Genomic DNA, 11168 nt, shown 5'->3' with positions numbered 1-11168 from the left:
AGATTAGGATTTTAAATTAATTTATCCATGATTTTGTTTGTTGTATTTAACGAATTGGGTTTCTAATCTCCATTTATTATCTACTTAAAATGAAATCGAGTTAGGCTTTTGGTTGTTCTGTATCTATTGAAAAAAATTGGATGAAGAATTGGTTTTATTTTTTTGGGATTCGTCTATCTTTACAATGGATGCACCTGGGTACATCTTATGTTATTTGTGGATAAATCCGCTCTCATCCAACTTATCACCAACGTTTTAGTTAATCTTTGATCCATCCATGTTCACGTTGGATGCATCTGGGTACATCTTGTGTGACTCGCGGTTGAATTGTAGTTTACACTTGATGCACCTGAGTGCATCTTGTGTTATTGGTGGTTTAATTTGAGTGAGTCTTGGATCCATCTATTTTTACAATGGATGCACCTGGGTGAATCTTGTGTTATTCGTGGACGAATTTGAGTTAATCTTCTGTTTATATTTTTGTTTTAGTTTGATTTCCTTGTTCTACTTAGTAATAATCTTCTGTATTGTATTTGGGTGTTTTTGAATATGAAAGACCCAAGTTTTATAATTTTTGGCGAGGGAGAAATTGGTTTTATAATGAGTACTCCATCAAGAAACAAATAATTCGAGAGCAATCTGAACACAAGAATGATGGAAGTAAGAATCTCTTATTATGATGGAGATTCAAATAACTTTAGTGGGTGCTTCAAAGTTCAAGTAGTGTGCTTCATCTTTTGTTTTAAAATTGAGGAGATTGTAATTGTTTTTAATTAATTGATTAGTTTGTATTTTTGATCCTTTTTTTCTGTAAAAATTAAAATTTTGACCCTTTTTCCATGTTTGCACTGGATGTACCTGGGTGCATCTTGTGTTATTCGTGGTTCAATTTGAGTTTACACTAGATGCACCTGGGTGTGTCCTGTGTTATTCGTGATTGAAATTGAGTTAATTTTGGACCCATCCACTTGCATATATATAATCCATGTCCGAGAACCATAATATACATACCCGTATGCGTACCTGTTGGTTTGTGAAAGTCCGGGTACCTAAGTACACATACCGGTACGCGTACTGGCGTAAGGTTTGGGTCCGGAAATTTCTGTTGTGTGTGGAGGTATGCATACGCGTTCGCATACCGACGAACCCAAACTCAGTCCGGCTACTTAAGTATGCGTACTCGTTTGCATACTTGAGTAGTTAAAATTCTAGAATCGGTTTGTTCATGAACTAATACATTTATATAATAAGGAATGCAATCTTTGCAAATCGTGGCTATAATGTTCATGATTTGATTGGAGTGAATCAAGCTGATTTTGATTCAATTGTGTTCTTATATACTTCTATGATAATATAGCAATTGAACAACTCTATAACTAGTTTCATTTGAGTCATTTGAACTAGTTGTGGTTAAGATTGAATAAGGTTGATATGAGAGTGTTCATATAGCTAACTTCGGTTAACTACTGGTGAGCCAACCTAGTGTACACGTTTAGGTAAGGTTACTCAAACCTAAATGAAGGTACATTTCATTTGTGTGTGTATAACAAGTTGTAGATGGTGAAATTTGGATAAGAGAAAATTCAACTCTCACGGGAGAAATTAAGCCCTTGGCCCTCAAGGCATCCTTAGCCACGATTTCTAGTATACGTCCCTGCGAGACACTGCTGGTCGTGATGCCATGATTCCTAGCGCACATCCTCGAAGAGATACTGCTGGTCACGTAGGTTCTGTAGAGCGTAAAACGTCCCCGACAGACTTATGAACCAGAACGACCACAATTCCAGCATGTCTTCGTGAGACGCAGCTGATTGTGATGCCATGATTCCTAGTATACATCCTCAACGAGATGCTGCTGGTCATGTAGGCTCTGTAGATGCGTAAATACGTTCCTGGCGGACTTATGACCCATAGCGGAGATTTGCATATCTCCTGTAAGCACGACTCACCCTATTTGAGATCAATGGCAGATTCCTAGTACATCACCGCATGATACATTGTTCGTGTCTTCTCTAGGCTCTGACTTGACTTACTGAGGTTTCCGAATAACCCCTAGGACATCCCCGCGAGATATGCTGGTTATTCTGCCTCCGGGCCCTTTCGACAGACTCCTAGAACATCCTTTCGGGATACACTGGTCTTGTTAGCCCATCATATGGGCAAACAATTTCCTAGCACATCTATGCAAGATACGCTGGTCAAATACAAGTGAGCCAAAGTCTCGCAGAGGCATTAATTGGGCGTACAAAGCCTTTCCTCTCTCTCCAGGTTGAGTCCCAGCTGACCATAGAGAGATTCAGATCTGTTAGGAAAATCTTCGGTGAGATTTTGATCCGTCTGCAAAATCTCAGAGAGATTCAAATCTCTCTGCAAAATCTCGGAGAGATTTCAAATCTCTCTGCAAAATCACGGAGACATTTTGCTCCATCTGCAAAATCCCGAAGAGATTCAAATCTCTTTGCAAAATTACGGAGAGATTCAAATCTCTATGCGAAATCACAGAGAGATTTTGATCCGTCTGCAAAATCTCAGAGAGATTCAAATCTCTCTGCAAAATCACGGAGAGATGTTGCTCCGTCTGCAAAATCTCGGAGAGATTCAAATCTCTGCAAAATATCGGAGAGATCTAAATCTCTCCTCAAAATCTTGGAGAGATTCACATGATAGGAACACGCCTTATCTAGGGCTCAAGCCTATTTCTCAGCCTCTCAAACACACTCACGACTAGTAAATTGAGCCTGAACTATACATGTCTATCCAAAAACGTGGATAAGCTCTCTTGAGCTCCGCATGCTCAACAAAGGGGCCCACAAACAATAATACGGTCTTCACATGACATATGTGACCGACCATCGAGAGAGGGAGATCAGCCTCAGCTCCTCTCACACTCTGCACACGATTCCTGAGGAATTCCATGCCTTTTCACGTGACTCATCCTAGTCATTCTCACAAATTAGAGAATATCTCTCTATCTTGGCCAGCTCGGATAAAGAGAATATTTCTCTCTCAACACATCATCACAAAGGCTGTCTCAGCTTCACACAAATGTGGGGATAAAAATTAGGGTTTTGGTCTGGCGGTTTACGGTACGTGTGAGAAATACCCGGCTTATTTCTCATCGCAGAAGAGAGTAAAGGCGGTGGAATAATGAGATAAACTCAACCTAGTTTATCCTTATTCCTGAAAAGACGGGAGAATTGTTTCGCACGGCACGAAATGAAATCATTATCTTCACCGACCTGAGATTAGAGAATTCAGCTATAAATAGGTCCTCTATTTTTCCGAGCTACAATCATATTTCTCATAACCTTTCAGAGTAATTCTTCTCCAAACCCTAGAATTCTCTGATCTCTCTCTTCATCTGCTTCCCTCCCTAAGACCAACCCTAAATCTCTTCCCTGTGACTGAAGCAGCCTTTAAACGGCCACTGTGCGTGGTTTAGGCGAAGAGTGTTCGTGCTCAACCTCCCGTAACTCACTTTCAGAAACCCTAGAATTCTCACTTCTAACCTCTCTCAGATTTTAGGTAACTACATTTTGGCGACCACAATGGGAGGTTTTTCACTCAGTTACAGATATCAATCATGGTCTCTTAGGAAGGAAGACGATTCTACTAATCCAAACAAAAAAACGTTCCGTTGATTCAGTCTCTGTAAATCCATTACACACTTAGCCGAGAGAGTTATCTCTACAAGCACTTTCTCTCTCTTTCGAGTTTGACCTTAGTGAATAGGTTAGTGCGTCCCGGATCACATGGATATCTTCTTGCATAACAAAACCCCCTAGTAACCTATTTTCATAAAAATCTACTTCTAATCCTTGAAAACGTTGGATAAGTACCAATGAGAACTCCCAGAGACTCAACAGTATCTTGCAAAATCTCGGATTGACATCCAACCATATCTGAAAACTCCTTTAGAGTTACCACAAGGGATGGATCCAACAAATCTAGATCGAGTACACGCTTCCTAAAGAAGGAGTATTAAAACTGCTGAGAATAGCACTGACGGGATCTTGCCTGCAATCGACTTCACCAGAGAAGATAAAGCTCAATGCGACAGAGCAAATGAGCAACCATCCATCCAATATTATCACTCTCAAGGACCTTAAGGACCAGATGACGCTTTAAACTTGGAGATTCTGACGAATATTTTCTCTAAAATTCGTTTAGGTCAAGGGCCCTCAACTTGATCACAAGGGATTCCTGAAGTTTACTTCACTTTACTATTTTACGTATAACTCTTTCATTATGTATCCGATTGACCTAGTTCTTTTTCCGTCGGATTTGTCTTTTCGTCGTCTATAGGATAAACTTAGCGAAAATGTGGAAAGCTCATTACGTTTTTTCGTATGCAATAGCTACCCAAGGTTCGCTATATGGAACCTTGATGCACTATGCCATGCAATCATGGATAAGTTCAAGGATGATCTCAAGAAGTTTGATGCATACATATACTCAAAGGTAAAGGTAAAAGTATAGATCAGGTTTATAAAATTTGCACTTGTTTGATTGAGAAATCTTTGAGAAATTGTTGAATCTATGTTTAGTTTTTATTGTTTTTATCGAAAAGGTTTCAAATGAAACCAAAGCTGGTGATTATATTGTTAATTTTTTGATGAAACCAATTTTTAATTTTGTGTTCTGCAGATGAATGTAGGTCACCGCAGTGGATCATTCTTGGATCCATACAGTGACTAAGAAAAGCCTTTGGTTCAGCGGTTGCAGGAAAAGGATATAGTTGTTGAGGAGTATATTGTGAAGGATGAACAACCGGTCAGTGCTGGAAATAAAGAGCATATGGCAAGTGAAGAGAGTGTTGGTGTTGCTGGCAATGAAGAGCATGTGGACAATGAAGGCAGTATTGCTGGAAACAAAGACAACTCTTACAAGGCCAAATACAGGTTTGTAAGAATGTTAATTGCAAAGCTTACAACAGCTGGAAACAATGAACTCCCCGAAGAAGATAAAGCAGTATTGGCAAAATATGACACTGAAGATAAAGCAGTATTGGAAAATATGACGTTGAGGATGGGTTACAACCTTCAGTATTAGAAAAATATGACGTTGAGGATGGGTTACAACCTCCATTCAAGACTTACTTCAGGAAGAAACGTAAGATAGATCATGTAGACTTACTTCAGAAAGAAGATGTTCCGTGAGAACCAGAAAAGGTTTCAGATTCTGAGGTGATATGTTAGATTTGATCTTAAACAGAAATGTTTATTTAAGATTTTATATGACTTGATTATTAAATAGAAATGTTACATTTTATATGACTTGATTATTAAATTTGACAAACTTATATGACTGGTTCAAAATATGTTACATTTTGTACGTTATATTGCTTGTATGTTAATGTGTTAAATTTTGTATCTTAAACGTTATATTGCATCTGGTGAACCACGTTAAAAGGAAAGATGCAGCGGTGGAGGACGAAATGATAGATATAGCTGGTAAGCCAGGTTTAAATAGTCATGTCCATAATGTCCATAAATGAAATAGTAAAAATAGTTGTGTTGAAAAGAAAATGTGTGAGCCCGTTTAATGTACAATATTTGTATTTGTTTTTGTCTATAATAAAACTCGAGATGGATTTACTGCATGAAGAAACACAACAAGAGGACACAAGAAAGAATCAAGAGTGTGAAGATGTTGTGATGGAACAAGAAAGGCTTCAACCTTGTGAAGAAACGATACAAGGTTACATAGATTTTTTTCGGCACCAGAAAAGGTTTCACTACCTGGAAATGTTGTTGAAGATATTTTATTGTAACTAAAAAAGGTTTCACTGACTGGAGATAGAAAACAAGAACAAAATTCTAACAATGTTGGTGCTTTATTAGATGCAGAACCACAACAAGAAAATTCTGACAATGTTGGTGCTGGAAATGAAGACAACTATAACGATGAAGATTCTTTTATGGAACCAGTTCAACTAGATGATGAACCCGGCAGTATAGATGAAAAAGAAGAAGTACAACCCGAGTTAAGTCCAAATACGATTGAAGACATAAAGGTGGCGGAGGAAGTTGAATCCAGAATATATGTTTACCAGCCTTCTTCTTCTAAGACAGTAAACGAGACTGCCCAACAAGTATTTAAAAGGTTTGGTCAGTTAACAATTGATGATGAAAATTTTATAAGGAAAATTGAATCTGAATATGCAAAGAAAGGAAGTTGTTCAAAGCCAGCATCAAAAGGGATTACTACTACTCAGTTGCAAGCATCGCGAGAGATGTAGCTATCTTAGAAGATGATGGGACTAGTTTCGATCTTGGACTGACACACAAGATGATCAGAAATAACTTCGTGACTTCACTCCCGAAGAACGACTAAGTAACATCATAACAAGAATGAAGAATGAGAGAAGGAAGATTGTACTTCCTATAAGGATGAAGGATTATGTTCCAATTGGGGAGACAAAGAATACTACACTAAAAAAGGTAACATATGTGAAGGTGAAACTGAAACCAGTTGATAGGTTGAAGATTATCAAGGATGTCCTCAATGAAGATCAGAAACCCATTGTGTGCGGATACTTCAAAGAAAATTTTGAAAGGTAAGTTACAAAAATGCCGAAACCAATAATATGTCTAATATCTATTAGTCTTTCTTTTTAATTGATTGTCTATAAGTTCTTCAACACTTTAACAGTGATAAAGCATGGGAATGCGAAAAATTTGGGTTGTACATATCGGGAAGGATGCTGAATGTCTTGGTAAGAAAGGGTAACGTCTCGCAGTATGTCATTGAATTCTACATGATGAAATTTCAAAAACACATAGAGAATGGGGAGTTGAAAGAAGATAGCACTCTTAAGTACGATAGAGCAGTATTTCTAAGCACTTATGCTTGTGTAAGTATTTCTAAAGCATCTCACATTATCATTTTCAGAAATTTCGCACGCAAAAAACATTGCACCCTTAAAATCTCCGTCAGTTAAGATATTATACTCGTAAAAAATCTGATTATGTTAAATAAAATTCTATATTATTTCAGGTATTGCACGAAATGGGGAGAAATTTTGTCGGTGCAACTGAAAGGTTCACTGAAAAATGGATTATATGTACGATTTGTTTTCATTCCATTGCTGACAAAACTTGGTGAAGACGTGTACCACTAGAAATTGTTAGATTTTGACAATGAGACTGGAGAGTTTTATCACTACAACTCAATGAAATCAACTGAAGCAAAGTACAGGCGCACTGCCCTAAGCATAAAACGAAGAGTTGTATCAGCATTTAAGGATCACGTTGCAGAGCTTGAGGAGCCGATTAGTCAATACAAAGTTTTTGAAATGCTAACACCTTCATGTTGTGAGAAAAATGGGTAAGTGAAAGTCAATTATGTTGATTTTGAATATTGTTGAAATCAACAATGTTTGTAATTTCGTACCAGTAATGTTGTTTTGCAAATGCTAACAATTGAGAAAATTTGTTTTGTAATTTCAGGGTAGATTGTGGCCTTCATGTTTGCTATTAAATGAAGAGCCTCTTGAATGGTAACATGAAGTCTCATGAGGAGAATATTTCAGAAAAGGTGAAAAGCATGAGAGCAAAGTTGTGCTACAAGATCCTGGTGGACAAAACAATAAAAGAAATTTAAAACGAAGAGATCAAAATTAGTATATTGTCAACTATTTGTGACCTTAAATGCTTATAACACTTTATAACTTCTTTAAATGGTGTATGAATGGTTTCAATTAGAATATTGTCAACTACCTGTAAACAATGTTTGTAATGGTTTGAATTATGTTTAACCGAAACCATATTGGTGGAGAATGTTATGTATGTCTGTTTTTTGATGAAAGCAAAAAGGGTTCCAGCATATTTTGGTTTCACTGTAGCTGTAAAATGATGGAGCCAAAAAGGGTTCCACCATATTGCAGGTGAAATCAAAAGAAAAAGGGTCGTATCACGGCTTGGTGTATAGGCAAAATTGATATATTTCAAGGCATGGAACATTTTCATATTCCAAAGGGAGAAGTCTAATTACATCGAAGTATTAAACTATAACAGAAAGCACACCAAGTATAGCTTAGCGATCGACATTCGACGCAATGGTAACAAGTTATGGCAATAATTCATAACACAACAAAGTTAAAAAGGAAAAATCCAAGCCAATTAAAACATACTTGGAAAACTCAAAAAATGCACAGTTACAAAAGCAGTGATCTAACCAAAAAGGGATCCAACCTATTTTGGTTACCAAAAAACAGTACAAATGATGAAACCAAAAAGGGTTCAAACATATTGCAGGTGAAACCTTCAAGGAAAACTTAATCTAAATGAAACAAAGATGAAATACCAGCAGGAAATCAACATGTTTTACTGTAGACAAGAAGATAAATGAACAATAACAGTCAAATAAAATACAAAAAATGTAGAATAAAGCATATTGTAGTCTAAACTAAAACAAATTCTCAAAGTTTACGAACTGTATGCGAAATGCTAATAGAATAGAAGAAGTCTGAACTATAATTAAAAGTAAATCAGTCTAAAAAAGACTTCAAATCTGCTTCTTAAGGCATGTCCTTCAATTATGAGTACTCAATTCATTACAGCCACCGCAAGTTCTCATATTATTATTGGAATTGAACCTGTATTAGGAATCTTTTTCTTCTTACTTGGACGACCTGATTGTGGCAAAACTTTAGGTCCACGAACAACAGACTTGGGTGAAATTGTAGCAGGCCTTTCAAATGTGGGAAACGGATGGATTGGTCTTGAATACGACTCTCGATATGACTTAGTGGTGAAGTAGTGTTCAACATATTTATAAGGATATTCTTCATTCCCCATTATACACCTAACAACATGGGCGCAAGGGAAGCCATTGATTTTCCAGCGGTTGCAAGAGTATGTCTTTTCTTTCAAATCAACCCTTTGTGTTAATGAGGCATGAACTTCATACACAAATTCTGACGACTTGGTAACGTTGTAATCACGGCAATGCATCTTATTGTTATAAATTTCAGTTTCCATTTTCGGACATAAAACTCCTCGCCAATCGAACGATGTCGCACATTCTTCACGACGGGTGCACATCATTTCCATAAGCTTCAGTCGTATTTTATCAACCATGGCATCGATAAGCATCTCCCTTTATTCCTTAATCCAACCGTTCAAACATTCAGCAACATTTGAGCACATCTCTCCATATCGACAGCCCGGGGAAAAAAACTAACCCATTTATCAACTGGAGCTCTACTAAGATATTCTTATAGCTTCTGATTTTTAACCAGCATCAAGTTATCCCAACTCTCCTTAAACTCTACATGTGTATTTGCATATGCACATTTTTCAAACAACTTCAACACATAATCATTATATGTCTTGGCGGACTTAGGAAAGCATGCATTTACATTGTTGTCCATGTGCCAGTAACACCACCCATGATATGCACATGGAAAAACGACGGGGATTTGGTTGACTAAACCACTACCTCGATCACTCACAAATGTAAGTTGTCTTTGAGGAGAAACCACTTCCCTGAGATACTCCATAAGCCATTTCCAGTTCACATCAGTTTTAGACGAAACCACAACATAAGCTAAAGGATAAATTCCTGCAAAATCAAACAAAACAGGGAAAAATGTCAAAACAACACAACCAAAAAATGATGAAACCAACAAGATAGAAAAAAGGTTTCAGCAAAAAGAATGTTGCAAAAACAACAGAAAAAAGTTTAAGAACATTACCATTATTCCCGTTTAGTTCTCTTGCTGCCATCAGGTGACCGAGATATTTACTCTTCAAATGTGCTGCATCCATGAATAACAAGGTCCGTTAGTGATTAAAACCACGGATGCATGCTCCGAAGGCAATGAACAATCTCACAAACTTTTGACTCCCGTCAGTTTCCAAAACAGCACGAGATCCAGGATTGGTTTCAGACAATTGCTTTGTAAACCAATTCAACTAAGCAAATGACTTCTCATCCTCTCCCCGTGCCATATTCAGTGCATATCTCTTCCCTGCGTATGCATAATAACGACTTTTGTCGAAGCCATATTCTCTTCTACTTTGTTGCATAATCTCCTTTGTCTTCTTCTTTGGGTTCTGTTTAATGTCATCCTTGATCAATGAACTTATTAGCTTCTTTGATACATGTGATACGTTAATAAATCCATCGCCACAAGTATGCTGATTATTTAACTCCTTGATAATAATGGGACTTCCTTCGACACCGTCACAAGAAACAACATACATGTGCCAATTACACTTGTCCTTCTCCTTGTTAGCACAACAAGCACCGATACGAAACTTCTCGTTTCTTGTTACCTTATATGCATAACTATTTGCAGCATGGTATTTCACCAAATCGTGACGCAGTTGGTCCACACCTCCTGGAAACACTTGTTCAACACCGTGAAGAAAACCTAGCCAACGAGCGTATTTCAACGGTTCTTTGACTATGTTAGGGTCATCAAAATCAGTGACATTGGTAACTAGTGGCTGATTAACAGGTACAACTTCTGACCTATGACATGATGAACTTGAACTCTCATCTACGTGGCATGCTGAACTTGAACTTTCACCTCTATGATATACATGTAAGTCTAGTGTTGGCAACTTGTTAAACAAAGAAAACACAACAGCTGATTGGAGATCAAAATCAGACTGAAAAACCTTTTGCTGCTCACCAAATTTGTGAATGATTTCATAGTTGAACCCAATTTAAACAAATATTATACTTCAAATCCATAAGAGTTGATCGTAAACCAATACCAAACGACAATGAAGCTTCATTGTGACATACAGCCGCAACAACAGAGTCCATATCTACAAAGAAAAGTATGGAACCAAAAAAGGTTTCACTTAATTTAAACTGAAAACTATATGACAGCTTAACAACAAAAAAGTTCCATTCATACAAATTTCACTACGAACAACAGAGAACAGATAAAACCAACAAAAGCAAATCTAGAACAACAAAATAAAATTGTAACATTATTGTAACTTCTCTAATGAAATCAACTAGAAAATTCAAAACAAATCAAATAAATAAAAATACATGGAAATCGAAATCGCGTTCCTGATGAATATGATCTGACTACTCCAACAGAAAATTATAGACTCAAGATGACAATTGGAAGGATTAAATTGTTACTTCTCTTTTTTTCTACGAAGACGATGAGAACCGAAAACCAAAATAATTCAATTTCT

This window comes from Papaver somniferum, unplaced genomic scaffold, assembly GCF_003573695.1.
Source record: "Papaver somniferum cultivar HN1 unplaced genomic scaffold, ASM357369v1 unplaced-scaffold_70, whole genome shotgun sequence".
Lineage (NCBI taxonomy): Eukaryota > Viridiplantae > Streptophyta > Magnoliopsida > Ranunculales > Papaveraceae > Papaver > Papaver somniferum.
Note: the sequence above shows the minus strand (reverse complement) of the source record.